General features: G+C 40.8%; 1 protein-coding gene across 1 annotated transcript in view; it reads right to left on the reverse strand.

The window, feature by feature from the left end:
- The window catches only part of LOC127659854 (synaptopodin), a 92,703-nt gene extending 76,041 nt beyond the window's left edge, over positions 1-16,662 (reverse strand). Inside the window, exon 1 of the mRNA XM_052149812.1 lies at positions 16,644-16,662. The gene's annotated coding sequence lies outside the window, so the exon portion shown is untranslated. The remainder of the gene's footprint in view (positions 1-16,643) is intronic.
- Between the last annotated feature and the right edge of the window lie 3,882 nt (positions 16,663-20,544).

The raw sequence follows: 20,544 nt of genomic DNA on the forward strand, positions 1-20,544 counted from the left end.
GAGGTGAAATGTCCATTGAGTGGCGCTAAAAGGAAGTTACATTTTCTCCCACACTGATGAAGTTTTTAAGGGTAATGCTTTATCGAGTTTTTAACCAAATCTACAGAACCTACCTTCCTAACCTAAAACCTAAACCTAACCAATAGTGTAATAAAATCAAATGTGAGATGAAAAAAAGTAGCTCTGTTTTTTTTAAGTTAATGGTCTATTGTTTTTAATCAACAAAACTAGGGCTGGGTGATAAAATTATATTTATCAGAAAAAAACATGTTTTCGATATCAATAATAATGATAAACTTTTGAGTAATTTTCCAAATTTAGCCAATGTTCTATATCTAGAAGATAGGATCACCCTTACAAAAATCAAGAGTTCATGGCAAATTTGCCACTCAATATTTTGCAAATGAGCTTGTGATTCGCCACTAATGTTTGTCAGAAGTTTGCAGCTCTTCACCAGTAGTGGTGAACCTGCAGCATGTTTGCTATGAACTCTCGATTTTTTTTTAAGGGCAGGTATGTCTCGCTAAAACTGCAAGCAGTTTTGTAAAGTTATACACACAACTAGCTAACTGAATAACAGTCATGAAATCAGCCTTTTAGGAAATCTTATCAGGCTAGTGGCTACATAGCCCTGCTGTCATGGAAACTGGTAATGAGGCTCGGTAGCTGCTAGCTGGCTATCCGGCAAATATGAAATCATTGTGGAACGAACAAGATAGCACTGACAATGCAATATAGCTAACGACTGAACACAACAGCAACTCCTGCATCAACACCACTGCTGTTTATTTATTTTGATGAGGAGGAGGGCATGGCCGGGCTGTGAGGATTCATGCCCAGCGCTGAGTTGCCTAATCAGCAGAAGGGAGATAAGGGAAGAGCCGGGGACGCCGAACAAATTTAGTTGTTTGTTACTCCGGTTCCCGCATCCTCCTTTCCTGAACTTTTACACTGGTGCTGAAACCCGAGAAAGGAGGAAGGGCACACTGTTCAGGAGGAGCCACTGCCATCCGCCAGGAGAAGGAGGATCCATTGCCGTCCGTCAAGGGACGGAGGAGTCACTGCCATCCGCCAGGAAGCAGAGGAGCCGTTGCCATCTGCCAGGGGATGGATGACTCGCTGCTCTCCGCCAGGAGACGGAGGAGTGGCTAAGGACCGGGTGAAGAAGAGCATTTCTTTTCTCTCTCTGTCTCTCCCGCTTGCTCTTTCTCTCTCCTCCCTCCCCTCATCTCTCTCAGATCCGGAGGCGGGGAGGACCATCGGGTGACGGAACGGCCGCAAGGACAGCATCTCCCCTCCAGAGATGGGGGGAGTAAGCCAGTCCGAATGGCGCCCCTGCCTGAATCGAGCAGTGGAGGATTGTGTCCAGGAGGAGGGCGTGGCTGGGCCATGAGGATACAGTCCTGGCACTGAGTTGCCTAATCAGTGGGAGAGAGATAAGGAAAGAGCCGGGGACACCAGAGAGAGAGAGAGAGAGAGAGAGAGAGAGAGAGAGAGAGAGAGAGAGAGAGACACGGCCGCTCTGTGTGTGTGTGCGTGTGTGTGTGTGTGTGTGTGTGTGTGTGTGTTTATGTTGCTGTGTTTTCAGTTTGATGTTCTGTTTGATTAAAGTTTTGTTGTTTGTTGCTCCGGTTTCCACATCCTCCTTTCCCGAACTGTTACAATTATGTACTATTTAGTTAAATGTTTTTTCATGATCCTTGTGCTCCCACAGGCAAGAAACTGTTTGTTCTTCTTGTTATGTTTATTAGCGGTTGACAATCCAGCTTATGGTGTATTACGCCACCTACTGTGCTGGAGTGTGGAGCATCTTTCAAATTCATCAAGTGGAGTCAAAAATCTGATGAAGATGATGCAATTGTCAACTCGCATGGTCATCAGGAATTTGCATCATAAGTGCAGTGCTCTATCAGTTGAGCTACTGCGCAATTTTATCGCACTTTAACAAGTTTGTAAATGTAGTTGGTTATGTAATGCAAATATGAAATGTATTGTCTCACAAGAAAATGCTCTAAGATAGCATTGTGTGAGGAACAGGGTGAAAAGTATAGGTTTATCAACATTAATATGCCCTTTAGCTTGTGATTTGTATGCAAGGAAATAAAATTAATTGTTGTTGAAGTACTGTTGTGTTCTATCTCTATATGTATGCTACATTCTACCACTAGGCGGCACTGTCGTAAAGTAGGAATGAGTGAAGAGAGTAAGAGATGAAGAGAGGATGACGACTGAATGTACCAAGTTGCTACGATGTGTTTGTTAATAAGAACTGTTGTAATAATGTAAATGCTCCCTGTTGAATTAAACAGCCCTTGTTGAACTTTCTGGCGTTCTTCGACACTACATTTTGGCGACGAGTTAACCTACATCTTTTTGCGTGTTTTTACTGAATCATAATGGCTAACGTGCCTCCGCCTCCGATGTTTTTGCCTTGCCCGGGAGAGCCGCCGATGCCATTCGACATGTGGATGCGGATTTTCAACAACTACATGCTGGTGATTAATGCAACAGGAAATGCTTGGCCTGAGGCTCGCAAGAGAGCTACATTACTCCATTGCCTTGGAGTCGAGGGACAACGCACTTTCTACTCATTGCCAGATACAGGTGACACGTTTGCCTCTGCTGCCCATGCATTAGAGAAACATTTCACACCCAAAGTTAACATTGTTGTGGAACGTCATGCTTTCAGAAAGAGGACACAAGCACCTCATGAGACTATTACACAGTATGTGGCTGCATTACATAACCTTGCTTCAAAATGTGCTTTTGATGATAAAACGGACGAAATGATCCGTGACCAGTTAATTGAACATGTGACCAACGCCAGCATTAGGGAAAGGCTTCTTTTCAAACCGGATTTAACCCTTGGTAAAGCAGTTATAATTGCAACTCAAGTGGAATCTGCTGTCCAGCAAGCTAAAACTATTGCAGCAGGTGACAAGTGTTTCAGTGCAAGCTGTACAGTCCCATCCATTTAAAAAATACAAACGCCAAATTCGCCCAAATAAGCCTGCCAATGTGACTGTTACGTCCTCTCGTGGCTGTTTCAGATGTGGTTCTGACAAACATGTTGCTAATATTCCTCGGTGCCCAGCAGTCAAGCCAATGTGTAAATCTTGTCATAAAGTTGTACATTTTGCACGTGTTTGCCGCTCACTCAAAACCAGTGATGTACATGAGACAGAGCTGCCTGAACTGACTGTGCTGTACTTGAGAGACCATTACAATGCATCAGAGACACTATTGTGCAAAATTATGTCAGCACCCCTGCTTCCATTGTCAAGGAGCTTGAACTAGTTGTGGATACAGGCTCTGCAGTTTCCATTTTGCCACAGCACATCTACGATAAGTGCTTCAGCGACATACCACTGCTTCCACCTACTAGTCGGCTGGTGACCTACACAAGGAAAATAATTCCTGTGCTTGGATGCATACACGTCACAGTGAGTAGAGGAAGTTCTACCTCATCAGCCATGTTCTTTGTGGTAAAGAAAGGCACCCTTCTCATGGGAAGAGATATTATGGCTGCCTTAAACATCTGCATACAAGGCAATACTGTCCTACCTCCGTTCACTGCTCCTTCTGTCCCTGTGTTGACTACAGACTCTACACCTGCATACTGCATTCCTGCTGCACCTGACATTGGCTGTGCACGCAACTTTGTTCATAACGTTAAAATTGACCATACTGTCAAACCTGTACGATGCCTGCCTTTTGCAGTAAGGGCTTCTGTCTCAGCAGAACTGGACCACTTGCTGAAAGCTGGCGTCATTGAAAAGATTGATGCATCACCCTGGGTTTCACCGATAGTAGTCACAGGACGCAAAACTGGTGGAATAAGAATGTGCACAGACCTCCGTGAACCTAACAAAGCCGTAGTTACAGACTGTTACCCCCTGCCTCATGTGGATGAACTGTTTGCAAACCTACAAGGTGCGAAAGTGTTCTCCACAATTGATCTGGCTAATGCATATTACCAGCTGCCTCTCCATGAAGAGAGCCGTGACCTCACAGCATTCATCACACATGAGGGTCTTTTCAGATATTGTAGGGTTCCCTATGGCCTTGCATCTGCCCCTTCGGCCTTCCAGAAAATGATGGCTGACATCCTCAAAGGCCTCTCAGGTGTCCAGAATTATTTGGATGACCTCATTGTCTACGGCACCACCCCTGCTGAACATGACCAGAATCTCAATACTGTCCTCCAAAAATGAAAGAGGCTGGACTACTGCTTAATGACAACAAATGTCACTTCAGGAAGCCTTCTCTACGCTTCCTAGGCCATGTCATCAATCCAGAGGGCATTCTACCTGATCAAGAACACATCAATGCTGTCCTGAAAGCTCCGGCTCCATCTGACATTGCTGCCCTGCGTTCCTTCTTGGGCCTAGTATCATGGTACTCAAAGTTTTTGCCTAACTTTACAACAGTTGTGGCCCCTATGCGTGCATGTGCCAGCGACAAAGATACCTTTACATGGACTCCTGCAGCTCAGAACAGTTTTGAAGAAGTTAAACAACTTCTTGTGGACAGTCCTGCACTTGCTCTGTTCAACCCTTCTTTACGTCCTGTAATATCCACAGATGCAAGTGATTATGGACTTGGCACTGTCTTTGCACAAGTACAGTCTGACGGCACAGAGAAGCCTGTAGCTTTTGCTTCCCGCACACTAACTGCAACAGAGCGAAAATATTCTACAGTTGAAAAAGAAGCACTTGCCTGTGTGTGGGCCGCAGAAAAATGGAGAACATACTTGTGGGGACGTCGTTTTACTCTCCGCACAGATCACCAGGCTTTGACAACACTACTCAGCACAAAAGGAATCGGTAGAGCTGGAATACGTGTTGCCTGCTGGTCCGCACGTTTACTCTGTTTTGACTACGATGTCATCTACCGACCAGGTTCTCAGAACTACACCGCTGATTGCCTTTCACGCCTACCCTTGCATGCGCCTGCTGACTCCAACCTTGATGCAGAACCTGAAATGGTGCCACAAATTTCTGCTACCCTGAGCTCACTCCCAGTGGATGACTTTGACTCTGCCTGCTCTGCTTGTTCTGAGCTGTCAGCCTTGCGCTCACAAATGGAAAGTGGTTGGCCTGCCTCTATTAAGTCAGTAAGTGAAATAATGTCTCCATACTACAAGATCAGAGATGAACTCTCAGTCAAGAATAACTACATCCTGAGAGGTTCAAGGCTCATTGCACCACTCTCCCTATGACCCACTCTGATCACACTCGCACACGAGAGTCACCAAGGGGTCGTCCGCACAAAGCAACGCCTGCGAGACCTGTACTGGTGGCCAAAAATGGACTTGCAAGTACAATCTTGCATAGCTTCATGTGTACTTTGTCAGTCTAATGATAAAACGGCCAGAACTCACCCTGCTCCTCTACAACCTGTTCCACTGCCTGATGGGCCATGGAAGAAACTTGGCCTTGATATTGTTGGACCCTTCGACACAGCTGTTCCTGTCTGCAGGTATGCCATTACTCTGACTGATTACTATTCCAAGTGGCCTGAGCTTGCTTTTTCACATACTGCCACTACTGCAGACGTTATTCAGTTCCTGAGCTCTGTCTTCAGTTGTCATGGTAACCCAGAGAACATTGTCACAGACAATGGTGCACAGTTCACTTCTGCAGCGTTTGCAGCGTTTCTTCAGGACCGAGGTATATCTCACAGCAAAACATCAGTCTACTATCCAGCTGCTAATGGAGCTGTTGAGAGATTCCATCGCGTCCTCAGAAGTTGCATTCAAACCGCAATTCAACAGTCACTGCCGTGGAAAGAGACTGTATTGAACTGGCTTCAGGTGTACCGTGCAACACCACATGCAGCAACTTCCACCTCACCTCATGAACTCCTTTACGGAAGGAAAATGCGAACCAAACTGGATGTTCTTCCCTTGCAGTCCGCCACATCGCCATTGGCTGCTTTTGCTTATGATGCAGTCCAGAGACAGCAGCATATAATGAAGCGTTACACTGATGCTAAACGTGGTGCATGCACACCTTCTTTCAAACCAGGAGAGAAAGTGAGAATAACAAAACCTCAGCATGTACCTAAAGCACACCCCAGATTCACTCACCCAGTAATTGTGAGAACGAGAGTGGGGCCAAACTCTTTCTTACTAAGTGATGGGAAGATTTGGAATGCATCTCACCTTGCTCGCGTTTCCTCTGTGGCTGAACAAGTGTGACACATCTAGTCTGCCACACTCTGACAACCTAGTCATTCCTGACCTCTCTAAAGAACAGCCACGTGTTAAATACAAGCCTATGTGGTATAAGGACTATGTCATGCTGTAACTTGAAAATGAGAAACTGAGATGGTTGATTGTTATAGTTAAGAGTATTACTGATTATGCCCAAGACACCTTTAATATGTTAAGCGACGGGTAATTCTTATGTTTACACTTAGGTGCGCTGTTACATGTTTAATGTGCCTTATGTAAAGTTACTTTATAAACAATATTCTGTTTTAATGCTACCTAGGAAATATGGGTATAATTTTGTTTAGTTCTACAGTATAAGACAACTAAAGTCTTGCCTTATTTTGATCTGCTCTTTACCGCTAACACTTATTTTATGGAGATGTTGTGTTCTATCTCTATATGTATGCTACATTCTACCACTAGACGGCACTGTCGTAAAGTAGGGATGAGTGAAGAGAGTAAGAGATGAAGAGAGGATGACGACTGAATGTACCAAGTTGCTACGATGTGTTTGTTAATAAGAACTGTTGTAATAATGTAAATGCTCCCTGTTGAATTAAACAGCCCTTGTTGAACTTTCTGGCGTTCTTCAACACTACAAGTACCTCTAGTGTTCAATTCACCAGAAAACTGCCACGATACATACAAGTGATGTACAAACATTTAGCAAAAATGTAGGTATTGTACCGTGATTTAATGAGACCAGATTGCAAACACAGCGCCAACTGGGCCAGACCCTCGGTCACGTGGAACTGTTTTTGATCTGAATTTTCAAAATATAACTGCAAAAACACTCTTTTTAATGCTTAATATTTGTAAAGGCTACAATTGTTTGTCATCAAATGTTAGTATACCAACTATTTTAGTCTAATGGTCCTGGGATCTTAATAAGATGTGTGCCTAGAGGCCTCGTGGGTACTATGATCCAGCCATTCCTGGAATATATAGAACATTTGTGAATGCCAAAGCAACTTTATTCAGGAGAAAACACCAGCCTTTGAGTAAAAAAATTAAACACCTCTCAATACAGGCAGGCATTTTAGTGGAAAACCAGTCTGACTACCTTGAAAATAAGAATTGATCCCAGACCCTGAGTTCCTCAACTAATCTACAGCCCCTCTAGACCCATCAGCCCTCCTTTGACCTACTTTCAAGGGTGTTTCAAACCCACATCCTCCACATAACCAATACATGTCAGCTTCATCAAATTCAGTCCAGTCCTTAGCCCACAAACAACTCGAAGCAAGGAACTAAAGCAAAATGACCGGAGAGCCTTGACTTGTCTGGGATTGAACAGGCCAGCTCATGTTTCATCAGTAACAGGAAATCGAATCTGTGAGCCAATTTGACAGGAAATTAAACAGAACATCATGGATCAAAAGCCAAAAACAGAACAAAAGCCCTACCAAGCACAGAGCAACCAAATCAACCAAAAGCAACCAGAAACCCATCTGAAACTTAAGAGGATGTACATATAATCGCTCTCAAACTCTCTCCAGAGGCTTGTCTAGTCTGGTGATATACATCGAGATCAACTCCCCTGATGCACAGGAAGATCTGGGGATTAAAGAATACATGCTTGGACAAATGTGTGGCATTGACATCCATATCTATTAAGTCCCAGCCTGTTTTAAGGATCTCATCTCTGTCTCTTTTATGTTCCTCACTCAAAAAAATTGCATTACTAATCTAATAATAGGCCAAAGCTAACATATTGAAACCATGAGGCACGCACACACACAATGCATTTCTTCCAAATGTCTCATAATGTTAGCAAAGAGGTAATCAAATCAACCTCAGACATGTGAGTCTGTGCTCCAACTTGTCATTGCTAGGATGCTATTACAATTCTTCTCAATCGCTTTGGCTAATTTTTTTAAAATGTTTAACATTCTCTAAACTGTAAGTGCATCTATCACAACTGTTTTATGGGACATCATAACTCTATTGCTTGTCTGCAAAAAGTAGTAACTCACCCAAAACATTTCAATCATACTTCAAAATCTAGTTATTGTGTCAGAAAATTGGCCAATGCCACCAAAATGAAAACAAATTTTGTCATCTTGTGACAAAATGTTTAGATGTTTTTTCACCATGGCAGTCAACCTTGGAAATGTTTGTTATATACAAAGTTCATTTTTGTTGACACTTACTGCTTACTGTACAATACAAGAATGTCAGTTTTGTCTAGCTGAATGCTATTGTGCATCACACTGAGCTTTTTAGATACCGATTTCAACAGTAGGTAAAAGTTTACTGGGAAAAGTCAATACTGTACAATACTGTAGTACACAGAGAAAGGATATGCACATTTGTATGTATACAGTAAATGTATTATTGTTGCAATGTGTAAATGTAAACAGAAAATTTACATTTTCATATCGTAAAGTCATACAAAGTGATTTGTACCTCCTCCTACGTAAAACTACAAGTTCCCATCTCCTCGGAGGACATCCGGTGGAAAAACTCTAATAAGTTGCTGAAGACTATCCACATCTGGATCGTCTCACAGCTGGCTTCTGCTTATTAGGGGTGTGTCTCCACACTTTGACCAACCTAAATCATAGATACAGATACACCCAAATGAAACCTCAAGACTCTGTGGCAAACACATCAAAGCCCAGTGGACAGGAAAGAGAAGGGAAGTTGAATAACTAACTACATATCGATGTCATTACCAATGATAACCTACATTTTCATATGTGATCTCATGGTCAGAAATATGGGCTAATGTTTTTAATTATTGCTCACAATGCTTTAACCGGACAGCTGATGTCATAGCGGTTCATCCTCTTTAATCCATTTCTGACATGTGCCCCAAAACCAAGCCCAATCCGGCTCCAGTTTTATGGCATACAGTACTGTTTTCTGTTTCTCAGGTACTGTATGCATACTCCAGTCTAATAACTAGGCCCACATGAAATCTGCATGGAGAGAATGCAGTAGAAAGGCCTGCAGATTGCCACTGAAGTGGAACGCAAGTTAACACAAATAATTTTTTACTCCCACAAGGTCCACTTATAATGTCAGTAAAGTGTTTAAGGCCAAAATAGACATAGTTTAATTTATCGTTACAATTTTCCTTCCTCTCACTGACCCTTAGAATTAAACAGTCCATATTCTGCTACTGTCATCTTTCAATAATGAGCAACAGAGTTGACTGCTTTTTTGGCTCTGTTCACACATTGCTGCAGGTTTGCTGTCAAGTCCAATGTATATTACCACATACATTATATATATTATTAGTTATATTAGATAATATATACACTGCTTGCCCAATTATTAGGCAAGTGAGTATTCTGATCTTATCATTATTTCATGCACATTTTCCAACTCCAAACCATGAATGCATATTGGATTCAATCATTTTCAGGTGATATGTATTTGTGTAATGAGGGAGGGTGTGGCAAAAGTGACTAACACCTTATATCAAGGTGTGCATAATTATTTGGCATCGTCATTACCTCAGGTAAAATGGGCCAAAAAAGAGATTTAATTGACACTGAATAGTCTAATATTGTAAAATGCCTTTCACTAAATAATGACCCTGAGACACCACTATTAAAGGCATTAAGACATTATTTTCTTTAAAGCTGTATTGTAATATAAAGCAGCTATAAGTATCTTCATCAATAGAGACTCTATAGTGGGATGTTTGGTGGTTTTGGCATTTCCCAGCCTACAGGGAGAAATGGAGGATGTGCTTGTCTTCAGCATCCCTCCACACCCTCTGAATCTTTTCAGCGCAGCACCCAATGAGCCATGAAAACAAAGAAACATGAACCAACAGTGTCTATCCAGCCAACAAATTATAACTTCTCAAATACCCTCTTTATATGAAGGACTACATGCAAATGTACACTGAAAAGGGATTAAGGGAAAGATCGAGGCGAGAACCGGCTTGACAATATAAATTATATTTTAATGTAAAACTGAAACCAAAAGACACAAACACACACACAGCACAGACCGCTGCCCCTAAATGCTCTCTCTCTCTGTCGCACCACCATCCGCAGTCAGCCTTTACCCCTTGATTAGCCTGATAAGACTTTACCCCTCACCCTCCGCCCTGTCACATTCCTCCCTCGTTCTCTCTGGCCGGGGAGCCCCCGGCTTGATGTACACCCCCCCTTTCCCTGGGTGAGGGCGTGCCTTATGCCCCTTCTGCCGGCAGGTCATCCCCACCTTCCTGAATCAGGGAGGGACCAGCTGGAGGAAAACAATAAAGGAAAAATAGGGGGGGTACTTCCTGTAACAGTGTAGTTCCCCCTAAAAAAACAGAAAAATTTAAAAGAGAGGGAAAAGGCCAAAGCGGAGCAGAAGTGCTAGAGAGAGGAGAGAGAGACAGAAAATAAAACACTTACTCGCCGGTTCTCCGATACGTCGTAGCTTGGTCCTCGGCCATTCCTCCACACTCTAACGGACGACAGCCACACCTCTTCAGGTGTATCGGAGGTAGTCCTTCAGCCCCTGGCAGACGGAACGCCCCACTGCGTTCTCGGGGAACAAAAGGGGTCTCCCCTAGGAACGTTTTTTCCGCTCCAGGCGATCGAAAGTGAGCCCCTCCCCATTCGCGGTCAGCGGTCTCAGACCCCGCTGTGTTTCAGCGGCTGGTAGGGGTCTCCTCCGCCCCTGGCAGCGGATCTGACCGCTCCAGGCAGTCAGTTAGGAGCCCCTTCTCCCCTCGCGGTGGCCATTCCTTCGCTACCAGGAGGCTGGGCTCCTCCGTGCCCCGGATGATGGCCGCGGCTGCTCCGTTGGGGTGGATGGTAGATGCGAGAACTCCACTACGGTGTATCCCTCCTCCTTTCTGGATCTTCGGCACCAGTGTAAAGGGATTAAGGGAAAGGAGGAGGCAAGAACCGGCTTGACAATATAAAACTGAAACCAAAAGACACAAACACACACATAGAATGGACAGCTGCCAGTAAACGCTCTCTCTCTGTTGCACCACCGTCTACAGTCGACCTTTACCCCTCTCAGAGGCTTAATTAGCCTGATAAGGGGCCGGTGTGTAAAATCACCACCTGGCCCCACCCTCCACCCAGTCATATACACCAAAAAGAATAAAGAATAATGACTTTGAATTCCTCTTACATTTTCCACTTGAGAAAATCTCAAACTAGGTTAGAGACTGACAAATAGAACCTCTAGAACTTACATTCTTGTGGGGGTTCCTGTGGAGTAAGGATGTGAAAAAGCATATTTTCAAAATCTATTCGGTGGGTTGCCTTGCAGGAAGCTTTGCATAATTTTACGTAACACACATTCTCACATTTAAAAACAGCTAGACGGGGGCAGGGGAATGGAACATCATTGTAGGACATTCTAAAAGCAGCACAAGATGGCGGTGCTTTAAAGAGCAACATGCAGGTTGAATTTATAACTGAATTAATACTTTATATTGTCTGCAGAGGTCTTTTAAAAACACATATGTAGAAATTACTAATGAAATCTCATTTGATGTAGAGATTTTGATGAAAATGTGCTAGGCTCTGGAATACGCCTTTCCCGCTATAGCAACGCATCATATGACGTAGGGCGAGGCAAATAAAAGAGATCGCGGTCAGCTCTCTCATTGTTGGGTGTTGATGTAGTTAGAGCAGTAGTGAGAGACAGAAAGTTTTAGATCGAGTTTTAGAGAAGCCATAATGGTAAATTATTGTGTTTGTGCTGGTTGCACGAATTCCAGCCTGTCAGGACATCGTGTCCATCATTTTCCTTCTAGGAAAAACAAGGCTTTTCGGTCTTGGGTGCGTTTTGTGCAGGTGAAGAGAGCAGACTTCACTGCGCGTCTGTTACCACACACTCGGTCGTTTGTGGCGCACATTTCACTCCGGAGAATTATCGACCTGGAGATTTGTTGGAGTCTCGGATGGGATTTCGGAGCAAGGACCACGTGAGGCTGATTACTGATGCTGTTCCCTCGGTGCACTCGATGGAATCAAGTCCACCGTCAAAGTTTACACCGGATTTTGGCGCGGGCGGGACTGGAGGACCAATTGCTAACGTTAGCAGACATTCTGTGCAACGAAAATGAGCACTTAGCAGAGTAAGTCTTACTTTTAATTATTTTAACTCTTAATTTGTGTAATTTCAGTAATAATAATAATAGTATAATATTTTTATATAATATATTTTTTATAATATTAAATATTTAATATTTATTTAGTATAATAATACAGAGAGAGGAGAGAGACTGAGCTTTAGGACAGGTTGTCAGTAGCGTAATTGTCTGCCTTCTGAAATGAATTTAGTAGTTTGCACAATGCTATAGCTATTGGCAGGAAGCTAGCCCAACTCTCCCGTTTCCCCCGCATTTCAATTCAAACTGTTCTCCCGCCGCTTCTATCTCGCCTAGGAGGCTCATAATTATAGGCCTGTGGGCCATCATAGGCATGTTCGTCCACACCGGAGAACTCGGTTTCTTCATTCGCATCCATTGTAACCTGAGCTTGAGCTTGACCAGACTCCCTCGGCCATCGTCACTTCCGGTTAGTGCTTTATAGATGCGGAAGTTATTTTATCACAATTTATCTCAAAATATCATTAATGGCTAAATATATATTACTCCAGTTCAGAAAATCTATTTGTTTTATCATCAACATACACTATGCTATATAGGGGTGTCCAACCTGCATGTTGCTCTTTAAATGGGACAAAAGATAAGGTTTTATTATTTATGGGTTTAATATCAAAACTAATACATATCTATGGGGGAAAATCTAGATAGCATAAACTTATTAGAAGATTTTAGGATGACTAGTTAACCATCATGACCTATCCCTACTTTGGAGTTCCTATAGAACTTTGTGTGGGGCAGTGGTCCACGGTGCTGGTGAAGATTCGGTTTGCTGACACATTTGCACATTTGCATGCGTAATGCACACACTGCAAGAGAAATGCGAAAGAGAGTTGCACAACTGTCTGCAAGTGTGTCAGTTTAGGCAGAGCAGGGCTGTTTCTCAGAGTGTTACTTTTCACCAAACCCTCCAAAATCAACATTCCATTGCACGCCGAAATAGAGAGAAAGACTTGCTGGATTTATGCTCATGCATGGATTTCACAGACCTGGCCTTGTGTCAAGGCTCAAAGACTGAAGCCATTTATCTGTGTAGACATGGGCAACTACCTGTAATCAGTCAGATGATGATCTGTTGAACAGAGGTTAAAAGCAGTGATTAATTGTGTCTGACTTTGCAACATTTACCAGTGGCATGGACAGAGAGAAAAGCCAAGAGCCTTGTCAGAGCTTTGCCCAAGCATTTAGCGCAAGTGCCATGGTGCTCATGCGTGTGACGCAAGTTCAAACTATGTTTCCTGATTCTGTTCCTTGCACTTCTCCAGATTATTTCATGTCCTATCTCTCATTATTTTTAAAGATATAAGTATATTAATAAAATAACGTTATTATTAATGTAATATTTATTATAAAATATATAAAAATAATGATATAATAATATATAATTAAAAAGATAGATAGATAGATTGATTGATTATCCAGCCCTTATAAAATAAATTACAAATTCTCTGTACATTTGCTTGTGAGCAGTCTCAAGAGTGCAATACCAATACAATTAGCATCTGGGCATCTCAGAACCTGATTCATATTGTGATATATCTGTTATGTGTTCATGGACTCTTGCTATCTCTCAGCTTGCTTCTGAGCCATAAAGCTATGATGTCAGAACAGAATTTAAGACTGCTTTTGCATGTGATGTCATGGTGTAAATGTCCAGACATCTGCTAGCTGACAATTTAATGTGGAATATTCCTTCCACTAGAGGTAAAACAACAATAGGACATCACAGACTTGGAAAACTACAAGGCAGGAACTATGTGAATGTGGTCATTATTTTCCATTATAGGAAGGACATAAGGTACATGGTTTTTAATGTGGGGAAATTTCAGTTTTATTTAATCTTACCACTATTTGATGAAATTGGTCAAGCATCAGACTATTAAGCTGGAATCCAAATTCTTGCCATGACTTCAAACTCTTTTCCATGTACTGCACGTCTCTTGAAGGTGTACAAGTGAAGATTTTCAAATCATTTCAAACTTAATTTCATCTGGGTGAAAAATACAAAGTGAAAGAAGTCTGTTTTGACATAAATGTGCACTTGAAATCACCCAAAGCACTTTCACAGGTCAGCGCTAAAGGACACCAGCGGGAAGATGCAGCCGGAACCAAGTCTTTACACAACTATGTGTCAGTTCCATTAGATGAGGCCTTCCAGCAGCCTATATTGGCAGCAAGGGATCTAAACCGTGCAGTATAACATGACATATAGGTTTAACAGTAAAAAGAATTCCTGAAATGGGAAACAACCAGAGGTGGCTAATCCTCCACAGAGGAGCCATTAGTGCTATACCAGGGCCTCTTTGATCGTAATGGACCAGCCTGCAGTATAAACATTCTCTAGGTTATCCTTCACATAAACATAGACACAAAGAGCAGGAGAGGATCTCTGACACATTATTTATCAAATCGCTCTATGAGGTAGTGTTGGGTTTGAGTCCACCTAAGTCAAGTCTGAGTCTTTAATCAATCGAGTCTGAGTCCAAAAAGGGGCCTGACTCAAGACTGAGTCCATAATAGGCCATGTCCAAGTCGAGTCAGAGTGAATGAATCTGTTCATGAATCTGAATTAAAATTTTACCGTAAATTTAACATCAATATTTTAAGCTTATTTTAAACTTCACTAAACTAAGAAAAACTATTTGTCAATATAAATGTAACAAAAAATTCCTCTATTGCCTTTCATATAAATATTTTATGATTAGTATCATGCTGAACAGACTTCAAAGTGGTTTCAGAATGAAAGCATATTTTTTAGGTGTATGAAGACAAAACTGTCCTTCGAATCACTTATTATTGTGTTCGGTTGACATTTTAATAATTTGTTGCTTTTCCCCTCCACTCAAACTAAAGAAAATGAAAGCTGCGTTAGTCATTACAACCAAGATTATTATGTTTTGAATTGTTATTTCTAATTCATTTTTAATTTGTCTTTCAATAATAGTCTATACTGAGATTTCTTTCTGAATCTTTGTTCTCTATCTGCTGACTGATTTGGTAACACACAATACATGCAAATGAGTGAACACATTAGATATTAGCGCTTGCTGAGAAGTCTCACGATTTGACTGTAAATGCTACATCCAAAAACACTGGAAAAACCTACTGATAATATTAGTGTAGTGCAGAGGCGTTTGGATCCATTTGCAGTAGTTTTATTAACACAAACGATCAAACAGAGAGAAGCAGACATAAACAGAAACAGGCTCTGACGAAGGGACAATCCAGTACTCGTAATCGGTCACAGGCAAGGGTCAGGGCAGGCAGCAAGGGTTCACAGAGTCGAGAGTCCGGGCAGAGATCTAAGGTCCAGATAATAACAGGGAACAGGGATCAGGGAATAACGCTTGGTAATGTCAGCTGAGCAAAACAACACTTCGCAAAGTAACAATGAAAGGGACAGTCCAGATATAGGGGAGATAATGATGAACAGGTGACGGTGATGAGGATAATCAGATAAATCAGGCAGGGATGGAGATAGATAATGACCAGAGGGAAAGATGGGAAGTGCAGTTCTAAAACTCCGGAGAGAGGGAGCGGATGAAACCAGAGGGAGGCGTAGCTGAGCGCTCCGTGACAATTAGGGCCATGATGTCATGGACAGGATTTTTTAATTGAATTGCAATAAAACATTTAAAATTAAATTAAATAAAAAAAACATTTAAAATAAAAACATTATAACAGCTAAATTAATCTCGTAACATGAAGTTTAGCTTCATACACAAATTATGTCATCGAATAATACATTTATTTTATTGTCTATAATTAAATTAGAAACAAAATATTTCGCTTCCCAAAATATCCAAATTTTTTATTGTGCATGGCTGAATATTGTGAATGATGGACAAATGCTGTAAAAGAATGTATTTTAAGCAGCTTGTCAATGCTTTGAAACTAGTCAATCAATAATAAATGCTGTTTATCTGTTTAGTGTTGTTTTCTGCTTTCCCAATAACGTTTTTTCCCCGACTATTTAAAAAGTTACACAGTTAATTCATCAAGCTATTATGATCCATTTCAAACTGACAGCACAGAGTTGACAAAAGGAGACTACAGAAGCCTACATATGTAGATACATTATGCCTAAAAAGCCTTAATATCCAATATTAATACAATTTGTATGTATTTTTATTTCAATATGCTGTTTTAAGTACATTGTGAGACACATGCATATTACAGTGACTTGACTCAATGAAGTTCTTGATTTTAAGTTTTTAACCGTGATGAAACCGCAATGCAAGCACCATCTTGGCTGCATAAAATGCCACATGCAATTTTACCAGTTGTCAGGTCCCGTGTCATGTGAAACTGCCTTGTTTAGTTTCTATGATATTGGATACATACCCATCTTTGTTTTCGTCGTGCCAGCCACCTCGGTAGTCGATGTTATACAGTAAACTCTGTAGTAACATTCAAGCATATTTGTTGACTGATGAATGTCCGTGTGCGTGTGCGTGTGTGCGCGCGCGCGCGCGTGTTTTCTTAAACAGTGAAACAACTCTGTCTTCGTCTACAACATCAGGGGCAAATAAAGCTGCATGCGGACAGAGATGTGTTTATTAATTTCAGTTTTTTTATTTATTTGTATTTTTTTTTTTCCATTGCATTACAAATGTCATGTCAGGAAAAAAATCCAAAGTCCCAAAGGCTCGAGTCTGAGTAAAAATGCATCCGAGTCTGTGACAAGTCCGTCCGTTAAAATTGAACTCGTAACTCTGCAGAGTCCAAACTCCAGTACCCCAACTCTACTATAACGTGTTCAATTACATATGAATTGAGGGAGGAGAAACAAGCTATTAGTTTCTGACAACATCTTGAATCTAAAACTCCCTCATGGTTGAGGGGGAGATTTTTACTATGGCAATTTTCACTTCTACTGTGCAGTTTTATTACTACTTTGGAGGTTTGGCTGCACTTTGGATAAACAGTGCTTAAAGCTTTACATGTGTATCATTTCTCTGTAGCATATATTGTATGCTGAAAAGAGGCAACACAAGATGAAACCCCTGTTCTCACTGTTTGATGTTCTACATCAAGTTGTAAATATAGTATATAGTTGTAAATGTGTGTTTACAGTTGTAAGGGTGTGCAGAGGGAAGCGGTTAAGCATATCTGCAGATTTCATAGTCATGCCCTGTGTGTAACTGTGAAGACATGCCGGATATGACACTATGAATGAAACCATACATTGACAGGTCATTTTGTTCTTGTTACTAGTAATGAAGCAAACCACCCACACAACCCAGTCACAATGTGACTAGAGATAAAGATCTTTGGAAAATGGTAATCAAATAGTGTCATCCTTGTCACATATGTCGTTTTTTAGTATGCTTACACCTTCCCTGTATAACATTTGTATTACTGTAATGTGGAAATCCCTCAATTGTAATACAGTAAATAAAATCATCCTGTCCAGACATATCAATTTTTTATAAAAACAAATCAACATCAATTCAGTACAACAAATAGTACCATGATGTATACTTACAATTATACATTACAAATTTACTTTACAATTTAAATAATATATATAATTATTTTAGCATTACAGTAATGAGAAATATACTTTTACACAGAACAGTAATGAAAAATAGATTGTGTATATAGTACAGTAATGACAATGAAATGTTTTGCAGTACAATAATGAGAATTATGTTTTTGTATTACAGTAATGTGAATTAGATGTTTTGCAGTACTTAATGTCAGAGCATCTGACATGGCAAGGCTTGTGGGGTGCTCCCTGTCTGCAGTGGTGATGCCTACCTAGGGTGTTGGGCGCCCAAGACTCATCGATGCACAAGGGCAACGATGGCTATGCCGTCTGGACCAAACCGACAGAAGGTCTACTCTGGTGCAAGTCACAGAAAATTGTAATGATGGTTAAGGGAGAAAATGTGTCACAACACACAGTGCATTGCACCCTGCTGCGTATGGGCCTGCATAGCCGCAGACTGGTCAGAGCGCCCATGATGACCCCTGTGCACTCGAAAATGGGCACGCGAGCGTCGGAACTTGACCTTGGAGCAGTGGAAGAAGGTCGTCTGGTCCGATGAGTCCCATTTTCTTTTACATCACGTGGACAGCCGTATACGTGTGTGCTGTTTACCTGGGGAAGTGATGGCACAAGTATGCACTGTGGGAAGACAACAAGCTGGTGTAGGAAGTGTGATGCTTTGGGCAATGTTCTGCTGGTAATCCCTGGGTCCGGCCATTCATGTGGACATCAATTTGACACGTGCCACCTTCCTAAACATCGTTGCAGACCAGGTAAACCCCTTCATGGCAATGGTATTCCCTGATGGCAGTGGTCTCTTTCAGAAGGATAATGTGCCCTGCACACTGCACACATTGTTTCGGAAACATGATGAAGAGTTCAAGGAGGACCAACAGCATATTAGGCAGGTGGTCATAAAGTTTGGCTCATTTTTGGCCAATTTTGGTTTATGTTTGCAGAAACAGAAATGAGAATGTCCTTTTTTACCGTATAGTAATGTGTGAGATATTATTGCAGTATAGTAATTAGGATGAGATGGTTTAGCATTACACAAATGACATTGAGATTTGAAAATTATATTGTTGTAATACAGTATTGAGAGATTTTATGTATTACAATAATGAGAATTAGTAATTTTTTTACAGTACATTAACGTTATTTCTTTTTTGCATTACAATAATAAAAATAAGATGATTTTGCAGTACACAAATGAGAATGATATTCATTGTCCTAAAATAGGTATAGACAAATTGTAATTTCATGTTTGTTTGTTTGTTTTTTTGTTTTTTCCCTTTTGATTTTGGCTTGAAATAAGATCCAGGAATTTCTTGATGGTTTTATTGCTTGATAAAAGATGAGATATCAGATTCCATTATAATTAGTTTTCTTCCAGCTCTCTAACTTCACTTGAATGGATTTTTTTTTTCGACTTCAAACTTGTGAAGCACATGTGAAGAAATAACCAAAATAATCATTAGTGAAAGAAATTATCTTTCAGAAATTACAATCATCTGAATGCTGATTGGTCGATGGCAGCCATGTTTTTCAAAATGGGGGAGGGGTGCTTGGACCACTAATAATCAGATACAAGAATGCTCTGGTCTCACTGTTGTACTATGCAGACATGGCTATTATGAAGAATAAATTATGCATCATACATGATGGAAGCTACTGCTTCCTTTCCTTAATAGATCACACATCTGGTTACTGTTCCAAACATAAGCAACAACACAAAAAAAAGTCCAGATTTCCATATCCACATCATCTACTGTGTGTACTAACCATGCCAATGTCAACAGTGCAGAGAAACCTGGGAGTTTGCCAATTACTGTTGAGGCTGACTGTATTTTAGTATCCAGTCTCTTAAGCACAATTGCTAGACTGTTAGAACCATTAGAATAGGAACGGATGGTCACCTTCGAAAAATATCATAATTCTGCTGTAATGCATACATTTGTGTGTATTACAGTGCACTCAGCCCTGATTAGTTAGGACGCTAGAACCATGACATCATGCTGAACACACTGTGGGATATTGTGTCATGTGTAGAATACAGGGAAGTAAACGCTTTGCCAGACAGTATTGGTTCACAGTTTAAAATTGTTCCATTAACTAATGTCAATATACTCCTGCTTTGCTTGTCCTCAGTAGGTAAGAGCACATTAGGGCCTGTGGTTCTTATATGCATCTTAGCATGGATCTCAAATCTCTAAGCATAAGGCCATTTTATTGCCTCTAGTTTTTCTAAATCAACAGCTTTTGATTTGATGAATAATTACTCAAATGTATTATTGCCAAGTAAAACAATGTATAGATCATATATCTAACACGTTAGTTTTAAATTAGTTTGTTGACTGCACATCAAACATTAGAAACTAAAACTTTGCTCATTCTGTGCAATACTGCCATCTAGTTGTAAACGGCCTATAGCATCGCAAGGTCATTACAGGAACATTAAAAGCTGGGGGGAAAATAAGTTAATAAATTATAATGAATGCTAAATAAGAATTAATTATCCATAAAGAGTAAGGGGAAGTGGGGAAAGCAGTGTCTGTGGTGACATACTTTATTAGAATTTTTATAAAAATCAACAATCTTTTTACAGTTTTACAAAAGATAAACGTAAATGTAAAACAAATATACACTAAATTAAAATATTCTGAATATCAAACCTTTTTCTGTCTGTTTTATGGATACATTTAAGAATATGTGAATAATATACTACATAATTATGTTTTGGACTAGGATATT

The sequence above is a fragment of the Xyrauchen texanus genome, chromosome 19, assembly GCF_025860055.1.
Source record: "Xyrauchen texanus isolate HMW12.3.18 chromosome 19, RBS_HiC_50CHRs, whole genome shotgun sequence".
In the NCBI taxonomy this organism is placed as follows: domain Eukaryota; kingdom Metazoa; phylum Chordata; class Actinopteri; order Cypriniformes; family Catostomidae; genus Xyrauchen; species Xyrauchen texanus.